We start from the raw sequence: 21,164 nt of genomic DNA on the forward strand, positions 1-21,164 counted from the left end.
TCATGGTTTTTTATCATTTGGGAAGAAAGTGGCAAAAAGTTGGCACTTTCGAAGCTTGAAGAAGAGATTTGGAGAAAAAAAAGTCAGGAATTAATGTGTTTTTATCATTTGTGAAGAAAGTGCCACGAAAAGCAGAGTGGCGCAGCGGAAGCGTGCTGGGCCCATAACCCAGAGGTCGATGGATCGAAACCATCCTCTGCTAGATGTCATTTTTACATAGGGTTAATAACTGCTGTCATTGATGATATTGCATTAAAACAACATTCTCCCCTCGGACAAAACGATATACGAGAAGCAGAGTGGCGCAGCGGAAGCGTGCTGGGCCCATAACCCAGAGGTTGATGGATCGAAACCACCCTCTGCTAATTTTGTTTTCATTATATCACTTTTCTGTTTAAGCACAACTGGCGTTGCATAAGATTATTTGGCACGTAGGGTTAACAACTTGTGTCATTTATGATATTTTATGAAAACGGCATTCTCCCCTTGCCAGCCACTATTTTGGTAACGGCTGCCCGAATTATTAACAACATGTAATATTGTAGACGTGGCCTAAGTTAAAAAACTAAAAATTAATAATAATAATCTAAGCATTCCAAAATTGGCACTATGCCAAGAAGTTTTTCCTGTGTTTTTTCCTGTGTTTTTTCATGGAAGGATTGGCATGCTTTGTCTGGAAAATAACTTTCCACAAGTGGAATAAGAAGATTTAGCTTAATGTTGGAAAGCTTTAAAGATTTTGCATTTTTGTCTTTCAATGTAATCACTAGCTCATTGGTGTTGCAAAGACAGGAATGAAAGTTTTCAGGAAAACATCCCACTCGCCCCTGGGTGGGCTTGAACCACCAACCTTTCGGTTAACAGCCGAACGCGCTAACCGATTGCGCCACAGAGACAACCACTTGTGACTGTTTTCAGAGAAGCAGTGAGGATTATGACTTTAAACCTTCAGCATTCCAGAGGGCTTAGTGACCATAGCAGAAGAATTGACAGTTGTATCTCAACTGTTTATACATTATTTCATGATGGTGAGAACTTGTACTCCTAAATTGTCTTTACGAATCTTGAAGAAGAGATTTGGGAAAAAAAAGTCAGGAATTAATGTGTTTTATCATTTGTGAAGAAAGTACCACGAAAAGCAGAGTGGCGCAGCGGAAGCGTGCTGGGCCCATAACCCAGAGGTCGATGGATCGAAACCATCCTCTGCTAGATGTCGTTTTCACATAGGGTTAATAACTTCTGTCATTGATGATATTGCATAAAAACAGCATTCTCCCCTCAGACAAACAGCTGTATAGAAAGCAGAGTGGCGCAGCGGAAGCGTGCTGGGCCCGGAGGTCGATGGATCGAAACCATCCTCTGCTAGATGTCATTTTTACATAGGGTTAATAACTTCTGTCATTGATGATATTGCATGAAAACAGCATTCTCCCCTCGGACAAACAGCTGTACAGAAAGCAGAGTGGCGCAGCGGAAGCGTGCTGGGCCCATGACCCAGATGTCGATGGATCGAAACCATCCTCTGCTAGATGTCATTTTTACATAGGGTTAATAACTTCTGTCATTGATGATATTGCATGAAAACAGCATTCTCCCCTCGGACAAACAGCTGTACAGGAAGCTGAGTGGTGCAGCGGAAGCGTGCTGTGCCCATAACCCAGAGGTCGATGGATCGAAACCATTCTCTGCTAGATGTCATTTTTACATAGGGTTAATAACTTCTGTCATTGATGATATTGCATTAAAACAGCATTCTTCCCTCGGACAAACAGCTATATGAAAAGCAGAGTGGCGCAGCGGAAGCGTGCTGGGCCCATAACCCAGAGGTCGATGGATCGAAACCATCCTCTGCTAATTTTCTTTTCATTATGTCACTTTTCTGTTTAAGCACAACTGGCGTTGCATAAGATTAATTGGTACGTAGGGTTAACAACTTGTGTCATTTATGATATTGTATGAAAACGGCATTCTCCCCTTGCCAGCCACTATTTTGGTAACGGCTGCCCGAATTATTAACAACATGTAGTATTGTAGACGTGGCCTAAGTTAAAAAACAAAAAATTAATAATAATAATCTAAGCATTCCAAAATTGGCACTATGCCAAGAAGTTTTTCCTGTGTTTTTCCATGGAAGGATTGGCATGCTTTGTCTGGAAAATAACTTTCCACAAGTGGAATAAGAAGATTTAGGCTAGGTTTCCGCTTGGTTTTTTTTTGCTAAAAACGCCCATAAAAACGCCAATAGCGCCACCTGGCATTTTTTTAGTGAAAAACGGCTGCAGCCAGATGTTAGCTGTTCTTCAATAGGAAATCGCAAAATGCCATTTCCACTTGGCCTTTTTCTGTTTGGCGTTTTTTCAGTCCTCTTTGGCGTTTGTCTGCTTTTTTGGGCTCTGTGGCAGTTTTTCAAAATCGCAGCATGTTGACACTGGCGTTTTTTGCAAGGAAATCTTGGCGTTTTTCTCCAATAGAAGTCTATGGGAGAGAAAAAAACGCCATGAAAAAGCCATGTGGGTTTATTGCCTTGGCGTTTTTTATGACGTTTTTTCCACAGTTACAATGCAGAGGATGGACCCAGTATCTGTGTGTCCTACGAGAAATAGGCTGAAAACAAACAGTTTCACACAAAACAAAGTCCTGGACTGGTTCATATTGAATTTTACACCATTTGGAACAAACATGCCATTACAAACAAACATACCCGACGCATCAACTGGATCCTGCGTGCCAAAAGCAACAGCAAACAATTTGCACCATCATTTGGGGCCAATCTTCCCAGAGGAGCAGACATTCGGAATAAAGCATGCCTTACAAACCACAGAAAAGAGACAAAAGGGTCTACCAAGTAAATGACATCAGGAGGGGGCAGATACTTGCCATTTATCCTAATCCCTTTTAGCTGGGTGAAACTTCTAACTTGTAAAGGCTGGAAAAACTGCCTAAGGTCAAAAAAAGCAATTTCCACAGAAAGGCTAAAACGCCAGAAAAAACGCCAAAACGCAGGTAAATGCAGTGGCAGTTTTCTTGGCGTTTTTCCTGGCGTTTTTCATCAAGAAAAAAACGCAGGACAAAAACCCAAGTGGAAACCTAGCCTTAGCTTAATGTTGGAAAGCTATAAGGATTTTGCATTTCTGTCTTTCAATGTAATCATTAGCTCATTGGTGTTGCAAAGACAGGAACGAAAGTTTTCAGGAAAACATCCCACTCGTCCCTGGGTGGGCTTGAACCACCAACCTTTCGGTTAACAGCCGAACGCGCTAACCGATTGCGCCACAGAGACAACCACATGTGACTGCTTTCAGAGAAGCAGTGAGGATTATGACTTTAAACCTTCAGCATTCCAGAGGGCTTAGTGACCATAGCAGAAGAATTGACAGTTGTATCTCAACTGTTTATACATTATTTCATGATGGTGAGAACTTGTACTCCTAAATTGTCTTTACGAATCTTGAAGAAGAGATTTGGGAAAAAAAAGTCAGATATTCATGGTTTTTTATCATTTGGGAAGAAAGTGGCAAAAAGTTGGCACTTTCGAAGCTTGAAGAAGAGATTTGGAGAAAAAAAAGTCAGGAATTAATGTGTTTTTATCATTTGTGAAGAAAGTGCCACGAAAAGCAGAGTGGCGCAGCGGAAGCGTGCTGGGCCCATAACCCAGAGGTCGATGGATCGAAACCATCCTCTGCTAGATGTCATTTTTACATAGGGTTAATAACTGCTGTCATTGATGATATTGCATTAAAACAACATTCTCCCCTCGGACAAAACGCTATATGAGAAGCAGAGTGGCGCAGCGGAAGCGTGCTGGGCCCATAACCCAGAGGTCGATGGATCGAAACCACCCTCTGCTAATTTTGTTTTCATTATATCACTTTTCTGTTTAAGCACAACTGGCGTTGCATAAGATTATTTGGCACGTAGGGTTAACAACTTGTGTCATTTATGATATTTTATGAAAACGGCATTCTCCCCTTGCCAGCCACTATTTTGGTAACGGCTGCCCGAATTATTAACAACATGTAGTATTGTAGACGTGGCCTAAGTTAAAAAACAAAAAATTAATAATAATAATCTAAGCATTCCAAAATTGGCACTATGCCAAGAAGTTTTTCCTGTGTTTTTTCATGGAAGGATTGGCATGCTTTGTCTGGAAAATAACTTTCCACAAGTGGAATAAGAAGATTTAGCTTAATGTTGGAAAGCTTTAAAGATTTTGCATTTTTGTCTTTCAATGTAATCACTAGCTCATTGGTGTTGCAAAGACAGGAATGAAAGTTTTCAGGAAAACATCCCACTCGTCCCTGGGTGGGCTTGAACCACCAACCTTTCGGTTAACAGCCGAACGCGCTAACCGATTGCGCCACAGAGACAACCACATGTGACTGTTTTCAGAGAAGCAGTGAGGATTATGACTTTAAACCTTCAGCATTCCAGAGGGCTTAGTGACCATAGCAGAAGAATTGACAGTTGTATCTCAACTGTTTATACATTATTTCATGATGGTGAGAACTTGTACTCCTAAATTGTCTTTACGAATCTTGAAGAAGAGATTTGGGAAAAAAAAGTCAGGAATTAATGTGTTTTATCATTTGTGAAGAAAGTACCACGAAAAGCAGAGTGGCGCAGCGGAAGCGTGCTGGGCCCATAACCCAGAGGTCGATGGATCGAAACCATCCTCTGCTAGATGTCGTTTTTCACATAGGGTTAATAACTTCTGTCATTGATGATATTGCATGAAAACAGCATTCTCCCCTCGGACAAAAAGCTGTACAGAAAGCTGAGTGGTGCAGCGGAAGCGTGCTGTGCCCATAACCCAGAGGTCGATGGATCGAAACCATTCTCTGCTAGATGTCATTTTTACATAGGGTTAATAACTTCTGTCATTGATGATATTGCATTAAAACAGCATTCTTCCCTCGGACAAACAACTATATGAAAAGCAGAGTGGCGCAGCGGAAGCGTGCTGGGCCCATAACCCAGAGGTCGATGGATCGAAACCATCCTCTGCTAATTTTCTTTTCATTATGTCACTTTTCTGTTTAAGCACAACTGGCGTTGCATAAGATTAATTGGTACGTAGGGTTAACAACTTGTGTCATTTATGATATTGTATGAAAACGGCATTCTCCCCTTGCCAGCCACTATTTTGGTAACGGCTGCCCGAATTATTAACAACATGTAGTATTGTAGACGTGGCCTAAGTTAAAAAACAAAAAATTAATAATAATAATCTAAGCATTCCAAAATTGGCACTATGCCAAGAAGTTTTTCCTGTGTTTTTCCATGGAAGGATTGGCATGCTTTGTCTGGAAAATAACTTTCCACAAGTGGAATAAGAAGATTTAGGCTAGGTTTCCACTTGGTTTTTTTTTGCTAAAAACGCCCATAAAAACGCCAATAGCGCCACCTGGCGTTTTTTTAGTGAAAAACGGCTGCAGCCAGATGTTAGCTGTTCTTCAATAGGAAATCGCAAAATGCCATTTCCACTTGGCCTTTTTCTGTTTGGCGTTTTTTCAGTCCTCTTTGGCGTTTGCTTTTTTGGGCTCTGTGGCAGTTTTTCAAAATCGCAGCATGTTGACACTCTGGCGTTTTTTGCAAGGAAATCTTGGCGTTTTTCTCCAATAGAAGTCTATGGGAGAGAAAAAACGCCATGAAAAAGCCATGTGGGTTTATTGCCTTGGCGTTTTTTATGACGTTTTTTCCACAGTTACAATGCAGAGGATGGACCCAGTATCTGTGTGTCCTACGAGAAATAGGCTGAAAACAAACAGTTTCACACAAAACAAAGTCCTGGACTGGTTCATATTGAATTTTACACCATTTGGAACAAACATGCCATTACAAACAAACATACCCGACGCATCAACTGGATCCTGCGTGCCAAAAGCAACAGCAAACAATTTGCACCATCATTTGGGGCCAATCTTCCCAGAGGAGCAGACATTCGGAATAAAGCATGCCTTACAAACCACAGAAAAGAGACAAAAGGGTCTACCAAGTAAATGACATCAGGAGGGGGCAGATACTTGCCATTTATCCTAATCCCTTTTAGCTGGGTGAAACTTCTAACTTGTAAAGGCTGGAAAAACTGCCTAAGGTCAAAAAAAGCAATTTCCACAGAAAGGCTAAAACGCCAGAAAAAACGCCAAAACGCAGGTAAATGCAGTGGCAGTTTTCTTGGCGTTTTTCCTGGCGTTTTTCATCAAGAAAAAAACGCAGGACAAAAACCCAAGTGGAAACCTAGCCTTAGCTTAATGTTGGAAAGCTTTAAGGATTTTGCATTTCTGTCTTTCAATGTAATCATTAGCTCATTGGTGTTGCAAAGACAGGAACGAAAGTTTTCAGGAAAACATCCCACTCGTCCCTGGGTGGGCTTGAACCACCAACCTTTCGGTTAACAGCCGAACGCGCTAACCAATTGCGCCACAGAGACAACCACTTGTGACTGTTTTCAGAGAAGCAGTGAGGATTATGACTTTAAACCTTCAGCATTCCAGAGGGCTTAGTGACCATAGCAGAAGAATTGACAGTTGTATCTCAACTGTTTATACATTATTTCATGATGGTGAGAACTTGTACTCCTAAATTGTCTTTACGAATCTTGAAGAAGAGATTTGGGAAAAAAAAGTCAGATATTCATGGTTTTTTATCATTTGGGAAGAAAGTGGCAAAAAGTTGGCACTTTCGAAGCTTGAAGAAGAGATTTGGAGAAAAAAAAGTCAGGAATTAATGTGTTTTTATCATTTGTGAAGAAAGTGCCACGAAAAGCAGAGTGGCGCAGCGGAAGCGTGCTGGGCCCATAACCCAGAGGTCGATGGATCGAAACCATCCTCTGCTAGATGTCATTTTTACATAGGGTTAATAACTGCTGTCATTGATGATATTGCATTAAAACAACATTCTCCCCTCGGACAAAACGCTATACGAGAAGCAGAGTGGCGCAGCAGAAGCGTGCTGGGCCCATAACCCAGAGGTCGATGGATTGAAACCACCCTCTGCTAATTTTGTTTTCATTATATCACTTTTCTGTTTAAGCACAACTGGCGTTGCATAAGATTATTTGGCACGTAGGGTTAACAACTTGTGTCATTTATGATATTTTATGAAAACGGCATTCTCCCCTTGCCAGCCACTATTTTGGTAACGGCTGCCCGAATTATTAACAACATGTAGTATTGTAGACGTGGCCTAAGTTAAAAAACAAAAAATTAATAATAATAATCTAAGCACTCCAAAATTGGCACTATGCCAAGAAGTTTTTCCTGTGTTTTTTCCTGTGTTTTTTCATGGAAGGATTGGCATGCTTTGTCTGGAAAATAACTTTCCACAAGTGGAATAAGAAGATTTAGCTTAATGTTGGAAAGCTTTAAAGATTTTGCATTTTTGTCTTTCAATGTAATCACTAGCTCATTGGTGTTGCAAAGACAGGAATGAAAGTTTTCAGGAAAACATCCCACTCGTCCCTGGGTGGGCTTGAACCACCAACCTTTCGGTTAACAGCCGAACGCGCTAACCGATTGCGCCACAGAGACAACCACATGTGACTGTTTTCAGAGAAGCAGTGAGGATTATGACTTTAAACCTTCAGCATTCCAGAGGGCTTAGTGACCATAGCAGAAGAATTGACAGTTGTATCTCAACTGTTTATACATTATTTCATGATGGTGAGAACTTGTACTCCTAAATTGTCTTTACGAATCTTGAAGAAGAGATTTGGGAAAAAAAAGTCAGGAATTAATGTGTTTTATCATTTGTGAAGAAAGTTCCACGAAAAGCAGAGTGGCGCAGCGGAAGCGTGCTGGGCCCATAACCCAGAGGTCGATGGATCGAAACCATCCTCTGCTAGATGTCGTTTTCACATAGGGTTAATAACTTCTGTCATTGATGATATTGCATAAAAACAGCATTCTCCCCTCGGACAAACAGCTGTATAGAAAGCAGAGTGGCGCAGCGGAAGCGTGCTGGGCCCGGAGGTCGATGGATCGAAACCATCCTCTGCTAGATGTCATTTCTACATAGGGTTAATAACTTCTGTCATTGATGATATTGCATGAAAACAGCATTCTCCCCTCGGACAAACAGCTGTACAGAAAGCAGAGTGGCGCAGCGGAAGCGTGCTGGGCCCATGACCCAGATGTCGATGGATCGAAACCATCCTCTGCTAGATGTCATTTTTACATAGGGTTAATAACTTCTGTCATTGATGATATTGCATGAAAACAGCATTCTCCCCTCGGACAAACAGCTGTACAGAAAGCTGAGTGGTGCAGCGGAAGCGTGCTGTGCCCATAACCCAGAGGTCGATGGATCGAAACCATTCTCTGCTAGATGTCATTTTTACATAGGGTTAATAACTTCTGTCATTGATGATATTGCATTAAAACAGCATTCTTCCCTCGGACAAACAGCTATATGAAAAGCAGAGTGGCGCAGCGGAAGCGTGCTGGGCCCATAACCCAGAGGTCGATGGATCGAAACCATCCTCTGCTAATTTTCTTTTCATTATGTCACTTTTCTGTTTAAGCACAACTGGCGTTGCATAAGATTAATTGGTACGTAGGGTTAACAACTTGTGTCATTTATGATATTGTATGAAAACGGCATTCTCCCCTTGCCAGCCACTATTTTGGTAACGGCTGCCCGAATTATTAACAACATGTAGTATTGTAGACGTGGCCTAAGTTAAAAAACAAAAAATTATTAATAATAATCTAAGCATTCCAAAATTGGCACTATGCCAAGAAGTTTTTCCTGTGTTTTTCCATGGAAGGATTGGCATGCTTTGTCTGGAAAATAACTTTCCACAAGTGGAATAAGAAGATTTAGGCTAGGTTTCCACTTGGTTTTTTTTTGCTAAAAACGCCCATAAAAACGCCAATAGCGCCACCTGGCGTTTTTTTAGTGAAAAACGGCTGCAGCCAGATGTTAGCTGTTCTTCAATAGGAAATCGCAAAATGCCATTTCCACTTGGCCTTTTTCTGTTTGGCGTTTTTTCAGTCCTCTTTGGCGTTTGTCTGCTTTTTTGGGCTCTGTGGCAGTTTTTCAAAATCGCAGCATGTTGACACTCTGGCGTTTTTTGCAAGGAAATCTTGGCGTTTTTCTCCAATAGAAGTCTATGGGAGAGAAAAAACGCCATGAAAAAGCCATGTGGGTTTATTGCCTTGGCGTTTTTTATGACGTTTTTTCCACAGTTACAATGCAGAGGATGGACCCAGTATCTGTGTGTCCTACGAGAAATAGGCTGAAAACAAACAGTTTCACACAAAACAAAGTCCTGGACTGGTTCATATTGAATTTTACACCATTTGGAACAAACATGCCATTACAAACAAACATACCCGACGCATCAACTGGATCCTGCGTGCCAAAAGCAACAGCAAACAATTTGCACCATCATTTGGGGCCAATCTTCCCAGAGGAGCAGACATTCGGAATAAAGCATGCCTTACAAACCACAGAAAAGAGACAAAAGGGTCTACCAAGTAAATGACATCAGGAGGGGGCAGATACTTGCCATTTATCCTAATCCCTTTTAGCTGGGTGAAACTTCTAACTTGTAAAGGCTGGAAAAACTGCCTAAGGTCAAAAAAAGCAATTTCCACAGAAAGGCTAAAACGCCAGAAAAAACGCCAAAACGCAGGTAAATGCAGTGGCAGTTTTCTTGGCGTTTTTCCTGGCGTTTTTCATCAAGAAAAAAACGCAGGACAAAAACCCAAGTGGAAACCTAGCCTTAGCTTAATGTTGGAAAGCTTTAAGGATTTTGCATTTCTGTCTTTCAATGTAATCATTAGCTCATTGGTGTTGCAAAGACAGGAACGAAAGTTTTCAGGAAAACATCCCACTCGTCCCTGGGTGGGCTTGAACCACCAACCTTTCGGTTAACAGCCGAACGCGCTAACCAATTGCGCCACAGAGACAACCACATGTGACTGTTTTCAGAGAAGCAGTGAGGATTATGACTTTAAACCTTCAGCATTCCAGAGGGCTTAGTGACCATAGCAGAAGAATTGACAGTTGTATCTCAACTGTTTATACATTATTTCATGATGGTGAGAACTTGTACTCCTAAATTGTCTTTACGAATCTTGAAGAAGAGATTTGGGAAAAAAAAGTCAGATATTCATGGTTTTTTATCATTTGGGAAGAAAGTGGCAAAAAGTTGGCACTTTCGAAGCTTGAAGAAGAGATTTGGAGAAAAAAAAGTCAGGAATTAATGTGTTTTTATCATTTGTGAAGAAAGTGCCACGAAAAGCAGAGTGGCGCAGCGGAAGCGTGCTGGGCCCATAACCCAGAGGTCGATGGATCGAAACCATCCTCTGCTAGATGTCATTTTTACATAGGGTTAATAACTGCTGTCATTGATGATATTGCATTAAAACAACATTCTCCCCTCGGACAAAACGCTATACGAGAAGCAGAGTGGCGCAGCAGAAGCGTTCTGGGCCCATAACCCAGAGGTCGATGGATCGAAACCACCCTCTGCTAATTTTGTTTTCATTATATCACTTTTCTGTTTAAGCACAACTGGCGTTGCATAAGATTATTTGGCACGTAGGGTTAACAACTTGTGTCATTTATGATATTTTATGAAAACGGCATTCTCCCCTTGCCAGCCACTATTTTGGTAACGGCTGCCCGAATTATTAACAACATGTAGTATTGTAGACGTGGCCTAAGTTAAAAAACAAAAAATTAATAATAATAATCTAAGCATTCCAAAATTGGCACTATGCCAAGAAGTTTTTCCTGTGTTTTTTCCTGTGTTTTTTCATGGAAGGATTGGCATGCTTTGTCTGGAAAATAACTTTCCACAAGTGGAATAAGAAGATTTAGCTTAATGTTGGAAAGCTTTAAAGATTTTGCATTTTTGTCTTTCAATGTAATCACTAGCTCATTGGTGTTGCAAAGACAGGAATGAAAGTTTTCAGGAAAACATCCCACTCGTCCCTGGGTGGGCTTGAACCACCAACCTTTCGGTTAACAGCCGAACGCGCTAACCGATTGCGCCACAGAGACAACCACATGTGATTGTTTTCAGAGAAGCAGTGAGGATTATGACTTTAAACCTTCAGCATTCCAGAGGGCTTAGTGACCATAGCAGAAGAATTGACAGTTGTATCTCAACTGTTTATACATTATTTCATGATGGTGAGAACTTGTACTCCTAAATTGTCTTTACGAATCTTGAAGAAGAGATTTGGGAAAAAAAAGTCAGGAATTAATGTGTTTTATCATTTGTGAAGAAAGTTCCACGAAAAGCAGAGTGGCGCAGCGGAAGCGTGCTGGGCCCATAACCCAGAGGTCGATGGATCGAAACCATCCTCTGCTAGATGTCGTTTTCACATAGGGTTAATAACTTCTGTCATTGATGATATTGCATAAAAACAGCATTCTCCCCTCGGACAAACAGCTGTATAGAAAGCAGAGTGGCGCAGCGGAAGCGTGCTGGGCCCGGAGGTCGATGGATCGAAACCATCCTCTGCTAGATGTCATTTTTACATAGGGTTAATAACTTCTGTCATTGATGATATTGCATGAAAACAGCATTCTCCCCTCGGACAAACAGCTGTACAGAAAGCTGAGTGGTGCAGCGGAAGCGTGCTGTGCCCATAACCCAGAGGTCGATGGATCGAAACCATTCTCTGCTAGATGTCATTTTTACATAGGGTTAATAACTTCTGTCATTGATGATATTGCATTAAAACAGCATTCTTCCCTCGGACAAACAACTATATGAAAAGCAGAGTGGCGCAGCGGAAGCGTGCTGGGCCCATAACCCAGAGGTCGATGGATCGAAACCATCCTCTGCTAATTTTCTTTTCATTATGTCACTTTTCTGTTTAAGCACAACTGGCGTTGCATAAGATTAATTGGTACGTAGGGTTAACAACTTGTGTCATTTATGATATTGTATGAAAACGGCATTCTCCCCTTGCCAGCCACTATTTTGGTAACGGCTGCCCGAATTATTAACAACATGTAGTATTGTAGACGTGGCCTAAGTTAAAAAACAAAAAATTAATAATAATAATCTAAGCATTCCAAAATTGGCACTATGCCAAGAAGTTTTTCCTGTGTTTTTCCATGGAAGGATTGGCATGCTTTGTCTGGAAAATAACTTTCCACAAGTGGAATAAGAAGATTTAGGCTAGGTTTCCACTTGGTTTTTTTTTGCTAAAAACGCCCATAAAAACGCCAATAGCGCCACCTGGCGTTTTTTTAGTGAAAAACGGCTGCAGCCAGATGTTAGCTGTTCTTCAATAGGAAATCGCAAAATGCCATTTCCACTTGGCCTTTTTCTGTTTGGCGTTTTTTCAGTCCTCTTTGGCGTTTGTCTGCTTTTTTGGGCTCTGTGGCAGTTTTTCAAAATCGCAGCATGTTGACACTCTGGCGTTTTTTGCAAGGAAATCTTGGCGTTTTTCTCCAATAGAAGTCTATGGGAGAGAAAAAACGCCATGAAAAAGCCATGTGGGTTTATTGCCTTGGCGTTTTTTATGACGTTTTTTCCACAGTTACAATGCAGAGGATGGACCCAGTATCTGTGTGTCCTACGAGAAATAGGCTGAAAACAAACAGTTTCACACAAAACAAAGTCCTGGACTGGTTCATATTGAATTTTACACCATTTGGAACAAACATGCCATTACAAACAAACATACCCGACGCATCAACTGGATCCTGCGTGCCAAAAGCAACAGCAAACAATTTGCACCATCATTTGGGGCCAATCTTCCCAGAGGAGCAGACATTCGGAATAAAGCATGCCTTACAAACCACAGAAAAGAGACAAAAGGGTCTACCAAGTAAATGACATCAGGAGGGGGCAGATACTTGCCATTTATCCTAATCCCTTTTAGCTGGGTGAAACTTCTAACTTGTAAAGGCTGGAAAAACTGCCTAAGGTCAAAAAAAGCAATTTCCACAGAAAGGCTAAAACGCCAGAAAAAACGCCAAAACGCAGGTAAATGCAGTGGCAGTTTTCTTGGCGTTTTTCCTGGCGTTTTTCATCAAGAAAAAAACGCAGGACAAAAACCCAAGTGGAAACCTAGCCTTAGCTTAATGTTGGAAAGCTTTAAGGATTTTGCATTTCTGTCTTTCAATGTAATCATTAGCTCATTGGTGTTGCAAAGACAGGAATGAAAGTTTTCAGGAAAACATCCCACTCGTCCCTGGGTGGGCTTGAACCACCAACCTTTGGGTTAACAGCCGAACGCGCTAACCGATTGCGCCACAGAGACAACCACATGTGACTGTTTTCAGAGAAGCAGTGAGGATTATGACTTTAAACCTTCAGCATTCCAGAGGGCTTAGTGACCATAGCAGAAGAATTGACAGTTGTATCTCAACTGTTTATACATTATTTCATGATGGTGAGAACTTGTACTCCTAAATTGTCTTTACGAATCTTGAAGAAGAGATTTGGGAAAAAAAAGTCAGATATTCATGGTTTTTTATCATTTGGGAAGAAAGTGGCAAAAAGTTGGCACTTTCGAAGCTTGAAGAAGAGATTTGGAGAAAAAAAAGTCAGGAATTAATGTGTTTTTATCATTTGTGAAGAAAGTGCCACGAAAAGCAGAGTGGCGCAGCGGAAGCGTGCTGGGCCCATAACCCAGAGGTCGATGGATCGAAACCATCCTCTGCTAGATGTCGTTTTTACATAGGGTTAATAACTTCTGTCATTGATGATATTGCATTAAAAAAACATTCTCCCCTCGGACAAAACACTATATGAGAAGCAGAGTGGCGCAGCGGAAGCGTGCTGGGCCCATAACCCAGAGGTCGATGGATCGAAACCATCCTCTGCTAATTTTGTTTTCATTATATCACTTTTCTGTTTAAGCACAACTGGCGTTGCATAAGATTATTTGGCACGTAGGGTTAACAACTTGTGTCATTTATGATATTTTATGAAAACGGCATTCTCCCCTTGCCAGCCACTATTTTGGTAACGGCTGCCCGAATTATTAACAACATGTAGTATTGTAGACGTGGCCTAAGTTAAAAAACAAAAAATTAATAATAATAATCTAAGCATTCCAAAATTGGCACTATGCCAAGAAGTTTTTCCTGTGTTTTTTCATGGAAGGATTGGCATGCTTTGTCTGGAAAATAACTTTCCACAAGTGGAATAAGAAGATTTAGCTTAATGTTGGAAAGCTTTAAAGATTTTGCATTTTTGTCTTTCAATGTAATCACTAGCTCATTGGTGTTGCAAAGACAGGAATGAAAGTTTTCAGGAAAACATCCCACTCGCTTGAACCACCAACCTTTCGGTTAACAGCCGAACGCGCTAACCGATTGCGCCACAGAGACAACCACATGTGACTGTTTTCAGAGAAGCAGTGAGGATTATGACTTTAAACCTTCAGCATTCCAGAGGGCTTAGTGACCATAGCAGAAGAATTGACAGTTGTATCTCAACTGTTTATACATTATTTCATGATGGTGAGAACTTGTACTCCTAAATTGTCTTTACGAATCTTGAAGAAGAGATTTGGGAAAAAAAAGTCAGGAATTAATGTGTTTTATCATTTGTGAAGAAAGTACCACGAAAAGCAGAGTGGCGCAGCGGAAGCGTGCTGGGCCCATAACCCAGAGGTCGATGGATCGAAACCATCCTCTGCTAGATGTTGTTTTTCACATAGGGTTAATAACTTCTGTCATTGATGATATTGCATAAAAACAGCATTCTCCCCTCGGACAAAAGCTATATAGAAAGCAGAGTGGCGCAGCGGAAGCGTGCTGGGCCCGGAGGTCGATGGATCGAAACCATCCTCTGCTAGATGTCGTTTTTCACATAGGGTTAATAACTTCTGTCATTGATGATATTGCATAAAAACAGCATTCTCCCCTCGGACAAAAGCTGTATAGAAATCAGAGTGGCGCAGCGGAAGCGTGCTGGGCCCGGAGGTCGATGGATCGAAACCATCCTCTGCTAGATGTCATTTTTACATAGGGTTAATAACTTCTGTCATTGATGATATTGCATGAAAACAGCATTCTCCCCTCAGACAAACAGCTGTACAGAAAGCTGAGTGGTGCAGCGGAAGCGTGCTGTGCCCATAACCCAGAGGTCGATGGATCGAAACCATTCTCTGCTAGATGTCATTTTTACATAGGGTTAATAACTTCTGTCATTGATGATATTGCATTAAAACAGCATTCTTCCCTCGGACAAACAACTATATGAAAAGCAGAGTGGCGCAGCGGAAGCGTGCTGGGCCCATAACCCAGAGGTCGATGGATCGAAACCATCCTCTGCTAATTTTCTTTTCATTATGTCACTTTTCTGTTTAAGCACAACTGGCGTTGCATAAGATTAATTGGTACGTAGGGTTAACAACTTGTGTCATTTATGATATTGTATGAAAACGGCATTCTCCCCTTGCCAGCCACTATTTTGGTAACGGCTGCCCGAATTATTAACAACATGTAGTATTGTAGACGTGGCCTAAGTTAAAAAACAAAAAATTAATAATAATAATCTAAGCATTCCAAAATTGGCACTATGCCAAGAAGTTTTTCCTGTGTTTTTCCATGGAAGGATTGGCATGCTTTGTCTGGAAAATAACTTTCCACAAGTGGAATAAGAAGATTTAGGCTAGGTTTCCACTTGGTTTTTTTTTGCTAAAAACGCCCATAAAAACGCCAATAGCGCCACCTGGCGTTTTTTTAGTGAAAAACGGCTGCAGCCAGATGTTAGCTGTTCTTCAATAGGAAATCGCAAAATGCCATTTCCACTTGGCCTTTTTCTGTTTGGCGTTTTTTCAGTCCTCTTTGGCGTTTGTCTGCTTTTTTGGGCTCTGTGGCAGTTTTTCAAAATCGCAGCATGTTGACACTCTGGCGTTTTTTGCAAGGAAATCTTGGCGTTTTTCTCCAATAGAAGTCTATGGGAGAGAAAAAACGCCATGAAAAAGCCATGTGGGTTTATTGCCTTGGCGTTTTTTATGACGTTTTTTCCACAGTTACAATGCAGAGGATGGACCCAGTATCTGTGTGTCCTACGAGAAATAGGCTGAAAACAAACAGTTTCACACAAAACAAAGTCCTGGACTGGTTCATATTGAATTTTACACCATTTGGAACAAACATGCCATTACAAACAAACATACCCGACGCATCAACTGGATCCTGCGTGCCAAAAGCAACAGCAAACAATTTGCACCATCATTTGGGGCCAATCTTCCCAGAGGAGCAGACATTCGGAATAAAGCATGCCTTACAAACCACAGAAAAGAGACAAAAGGGTCTACCAAGTAAATGACATCAGGAGGGGGCAGATACTTGCCATTTATCCTAATCCCTTTTAGCTGGGTGAAACTTCTAACTTGTAAAGGCTGGAAAAACTGCCTAAGGTCAAAAAAAGCAATTTCCACAGAAAGGCTAAAACGCCAGAAAAAACGCCAAAACGCAGGTAAATGCAGTGGCAGTTTTCTTGGCGTTTTTCCTGGCGTTTTTCATCAAGAAAAAAACGCAGGACAAAAACCCAAGTGGAAACCTAGCCTTAGCTTAATGTTGTAAAGGTTTAAGGATTTTGCATTTCTGTCTTTCAATGTAATCATTAGCTCATTGGTGTTGCAAAGACAGGAATGAAAGTTTTCAGGAAAACATCCCACTCGTCCCTGGGTGGGCTTGAACCACCAACCTTTCGGTTAACAGCCGAACGCGCTAACCGATTGCGCCACAGAGACAACCACATGTGACTGTTTTCAGAGAAGCAGTGAGGATTATGACTTTAAACCTTCAGCATTCCAGAGGGCTTAGTGACCATAGCAGAAGAATTGACAGTTGTATCTCAACTGTTTATACATTATTTCATGATGGTGAGAACTTGTACTCCTAAATTGTCTTTACGAATCTTGAAGAAGAGATTTGGGAAAAAAAAGTCAGATATTCATGGTTTTTTATCATTTGGGAAGAAAGTGGCAAAAAGTTGGCACTTTCGAAGCTTGAAGAAGAGATTTGGAGAAAAAAAAGTCAGGAATTAATGTGTTTTTATCATTTGTGAAGAAAGTGCCACGAAAAGCAGAGTGGCGCAGCGGAAGCGTGCTGGGCCCATAACCCAGAGGTCGATGGATCGAAACCATCCTCTGCTAGATGTCGTTTTTACATAGGGTTAATAACTTCTGTCATTGATGATATTGCATTAAAAAAACATTCTCCCCTCGGACAAAACACTATATGAGAAGCAGAGTGGCGCAGCGGAAGCGTGCTGGGCCCATAACCCAGAGGTCGATGGATCGAAACCATCCTCTGCTAATTTTGTTTTCATTATATCACTTTTCTGTTTAAGCACAACTGGCGTTGCATAAGATTATTTGGCACGTAGGGTTAACAACTTGTGTCATTTATGATATTTTATGAAAACGGCATTCTCCCCTTGCCAGCCACTATTTTGGTAACGGCTGCCCGAATTATTAACAACATGTAGTATTGTAGACGTGGCCTAAGTTAAAAAACAAAAAATTAATAATAATAATCTAAGCATTCCAAAATTGGCACTATGCCAAGAAGTTTTTCCTGTGTTTTTTCATGGAAGGATTGGCATGCTTTGTCTGGAAAATAACTTTCCACAAGTGGAATAAGAAGATTTAGCTTAATGTTGGAAAGCTTTAAAGATTTTGCATTTTTGTCTTTCAATGTAATCACTAGCTCATTGGTGTTGCAAAGACAGGAATGAAAGTTTTCAGGAAAACATCCCACTCGTCCCTGGGTGGGCTTGAACCACCAACCTTTCGGTTAACAGCCGAACGCGCTAACCGATTGCGCCACAGAGACAACCACATGTGACTGTTTTCAGAGAAGCAGTGAGGATTATGACTTTAAACCTTCAGCATTCCAGAGGGCTTAGTGACCATAGCAGAAGAATTGACAGTTGTATCTCAACTGTTTATACATTATTTCATGATGGTGAGAACTTGTACTCCTAAATTGTCTTTACGAATCTTGAAGAAGAGATTTGGGAAAAAAAAGTCAGGAATTAATGTGTTTTATCATTTGTGAAGAAAGTACCACGAAAAGCAGAGTGGCGCAGCGGAAGCGTGCTGGGCCCATAACCCAGAGGTCGATGGATCGAAACCATCCTCTGCTAGATGTTGTTTTTCACATAGGGTTAATAACTTCTGTCATTGATGATATTGCATAAAAACAGCATTCTCCCCTCGGACAAAAGCTATATAGAAAGCAGAGTGGCGCAGCGGAAGCGTGCTGGGCCCGGAGGTCGATGGATCGAAACCATCCTCTGCTAGATGTCGTTTTTCACATAGGGTTAATAACTTCTGTCATTGATGATATTGCATAAAAACAGCATTCTCCCCTCGGACAAAAGCTGTATAGAAAGCAGAGTGGCGCCGCGGAAGCGTGCTGGGCCCGGAGGTCAATGGATCGAAACCATCCTCTGCTAGATGTCATTTTTACATAGGGTTAATAACTTCTGTCATTGATGATATTGCATGAAAACAGCATTCTCCCCTCGGACAAACAGCTGTACAGAAAGCTGAGTGGTGCAGCGGAAGCGTGCTGTGCCCATAACCCAGAGGTCGATGGATCGAAACCATTCTCTGCTAGATGTCATTTTTACATAGGGTTAATAACTTCTGTCATTGATGATATTGCATTAAAACAGCATTCTTCCCTCGGACAAATAACTATATGAAAAGCAGAGTGGCGCAGCGGAAGCGTGCTGGGCCCATAACCCAGAGGTCGATGGATCGAAACCATCCTCTGCTAATTTTCTTTTCATTATGTCACTTTTCTGTTTAAGCACAACTGGCGTTGCATAAGATTAATTGGTACGTAGGGTTAACAACTTGTGTCATTTATGATATTGTATGAAAACGGCATTCTCCCCTTGCCAGCCACTATTTTGGTAACGGCTGCCCGAATTATTAACAACATGTAGTATTGTAGACGTGGCCTAAGTTAAAAAACAAAAAATTAATAATAATAATCTAAGCATTCCAAAATTGGCACTATGCCAAGAAGTTTTTCCTGTGTTTTTCCATGGAAGGATTGGCATGCTTTGTCTGGAAAATAACTTTCCACAAGTGGAATAAGAAGATTTAGGCTAGGTTTCCACTTGGTTTTTTTTTGCTAAAAACGCCCATAAAAACGCCAATAGCGCCACCTGGCGTTTTTTTAGTGAAAAACGGCTGCAGCCAGATGTTAGCTGTTCTTCAATAGGAAATCGCAAAATGCCATTTCCACTTGGCCTTTTTCTGTTTGGCGTTTTTTCAGTCCTCTTTGGCGTTTGTCTGCTTTTTTGGGCTCTGTGGCAGTTTTTCAAAATCGCAGCATGTTGACACTCTGGCGTTTTTTGCAAGGAAATCTTGGCGTTTTTCTCCAATAGAAGTCTATGGGAGAGAAAAAACGCCATGAAAAAGCCATGTGGGTTTATTGCCTTGGCGTTTTTTATGACGTTTTTTCCACAGTTACAATGCAGAGGATGGACCCAGTATCTGTGTGTCCTACGAGAAATAGGCTGAAAACAAACAGTTTCACACAAAACAAAGTCCTGGACTGGTTCATATTGAATTTTACACCATTTGGAACAAACATGCCATTACAAACAAACATACCCGACGCATCAACTGGATCCTGCGTGCCAAAAGCAACAGCAAACAATTTGCACCATCATTTGGGGCCAATCTTCCCAGAGGAGCAGACATTCGGAATAAAGCATGCCTTACAAACCACAGAAAAGAGACAAAAGGGTCTACCAAGTAAATGACATCAGGAGGGGGCAGATACTTGCCATTTATCCTAATCCCTTTTAGCTGGGTGAAACTTCTAACTTGTAAAGGCTGGAAAAACTGCCTAAGGTCAAAAAAAGCAATTTCCACAGAAAGGCTAAAACGCCAGAAAAAACGCCAAAACGCAGGTAAATGCAGTGGCAGTTTTCTTGGCGTTTTTCCTGGCGTTTTTCATCAAGAAAAAAACGCAGGACAAAAACCCAAGTGGAAACCTAGCCTTAGCTTAATGTTGGAAAGCTTTAAGGATTTTGCATTTCTGTCTTTCAATGTAATCATTAGCTCATTGGTGTTGCAAAGACAGGAACGAAAGTTTTCAGGAAAACATCCCACTCGTCCCTGGGTGGGCTTGAACCACCAACCTTTCGGTTAACAGCCGAACGCGCTAACCAATTGCGCCACAGAGACAACCACATGTGACTGTTTTCAGAGAAGCAGTGAGGATTATGACTTTAAACCTTCAGCATTCCAGAGGGCTTAGTGACCATAGCAGAAGAATTGACAGTTGTATCTCAACTGTTTATACATTATTTCATGATGGTGAGAACTTGTACTCCTAAATTGTCTTTACGAATCTTGAAGAAGAGATTTGGGAAAAAAAAGTCAGATATTCATGGTTTTTTATCATTTGGGAAGAAAGTGGCAAAAAGTTGGCACTTTCGAAGCTTGAAGAAGAGATTTGGAGAAAAAAAAGTCAGGAATTAATGTGTTTTTATCATTTGTGAAGAAAGTGCCACGAAAAGCAGAGTGGCGCAGCGGAAGCGTGCTGGGCCCATAACCCAGAGGTCGATGGATCGAAACCATCCTCTGCTAGATGTCATTTTTACATAGGGTTAATAACTGCTGTCATTGATGATATTGCATTAAAACAACATTCTCCCCTCGGACAAAACGATATACGAGAAGCAGAGTGGCGCAGCGGAAGCGTGCTGGGCCCATAACCCAGAGGTCGATGGATCGAAACCACCCTCTGCTAATTTTGTTTTCATTATATCACTTTTCTGTTTAAGCACAACTGGCGTTGCATAAGATTATTTGGCACGTAGGGTTAACAACTTGTGTCATTTATGATATTTTATGAAAACGGCATTCTCCCCTTGCCAGCCACTATTTTGGTAACGGCTGCCCGAATTATTAACAACATGTAATATTGTAGACGTGGCCTAAGTTAAAAAACTAAAAATTAATAATAATAATCTAAGCATTCCAAAATTGGCACTATGCCAAGAAGTTTTTCCTGTGTTTTTTCCTGTGTTTTTTCATGGAAGGATTGGCATGCTTTGTCTGGAAAATAACTTTCCACAAGTGGAATAAGAAGATTTAGCTTAATGTTGGAAAGCTTTAAAGATTTTGCATTTTTGTCTTTCAATGTAATCACTAGCTCATTGGTGTTGCAAAGACAGGAATGAAAGTTTTCAG

The 21,164-nt window shown here is 41.2% G+C and overlaps 9 non-coding genes across 9 annotated transcripts; all 9 read right to left on the reverse strand.

The window, feature by feature from the left end:
• Positions 1 to 3,206: 3,206 nt before the first annotated feature.
• On the reverse strand, positions 3,207 to 3,280 carry TRNAN-GUU (transfer RNA asparagine (anticodon GUU)). Its single transcript has one exon. It is a non-coding gene; the product is annotated as a tRNA-Asn (tRNA).
• Positions 3,281 to 4,293: 1,013 nt separating this feature from the next.
• TRNAN-GUU (transfer RNA asparagine (anticodon GUU)) lies at positions 4,294 to 4,367 on the reverse strand. The gene has a single exon. It is a non-coding gene; the product is annotated as a tRNA-Asn (tRNA).
• A 1,989-nt stretch (positions 4,368 to 6,356) lies between these two features.
• TRNAN-GUU (transfer RNA asparagine (anticodon GUU)) lies at positions 6,357 to 6,430 on the reverse strand. Its single transcript has one exon. It is a non-coding gene; the product is annotated as a tRNA-Asn (tRNA).
• Positions 6,431 to 7,455: 1,025 nt separating this feature from the next.
• On the reverse strand, positions 7,456 to 7,529 carry TRNAN-GUU (transfer RNA asparagine (anticodon GUU)). The gene has a single exon. It is a non-coding gene; the product is annotated as a tRNA-Asn (tRNA).
• A 2,311-nt stretch (positions 7,530 to 9,840) lies between these two features.
• On the reverse strand, positions 9,841 to 9,914 carry TRNAN-GUU (transfer RNA asparagine (anticodon GUU)). The gene has a single exon. It is a non-coding gene; the product is annotated as a tRNA-Asn (tRNA).
• Positions 9,915 to 10,939: 1,025 nt separating this feature from the next.
• Positions 10,940 to 11,013, reverse strand: TRNAN-GUU (transfer RNA asparagine (anticodon GUU)). The gene has a single exon. It is a non-coding gene; the product is annotated as a tRNA-Asn (tRNA).
• A 5,601-nt stretch (positions 11,014 to 16,614) lies between these two features.
• On the reverse strand, positions 16,615 to 16,688 carry TRNAN-GUU (transfer RNA asparagine (anticodon GUU)). The gene has a single exon. It is a non-coding gene; the product is annotated as a tRNA-Asn (tRNA).
• Positions 16,689 to 17,701: 1,013 nt separating this feature from the next.
• TRNAN-GUU (transfer RNA asparagine (anticodon GUU)) lies at positions 17,702 to 17,775 on the reverse strand. The gene has a single exon. It is a non-coding gene; the product is annotated as a tRNA-Asn (tRNA).
• A 2,304-nt stretch (positions 17,776 to 20,079) lies between these two features.
• On the reverse strand, positions 20,080 to 20,153 carry TRNAN-GUU (transfer RNA asparagine (anticodon GUU)). The gene has a single exon. It is a non-coding gene; the product is annotated as a tRNA-Asn (tRNA).
• Between the last annotated feature and the right edge of the window lie 1,011 nt (positions 20,154 to 21,164).

Source organism: Spea bombifrons, chromosome 3 (assembly GCF_027358695.1).
Source record: "Spea bombifrons isolate aSpeBom1 chromosome 3, aSpeBom1.2.pri, whole genome shotgun sequence".
NCBI classification, from domain to species: Eukaryota; Metazoa; Chordata; class Amphibia; order Anura; family Pelobatidae; genus Spea; species Spea bombifrons.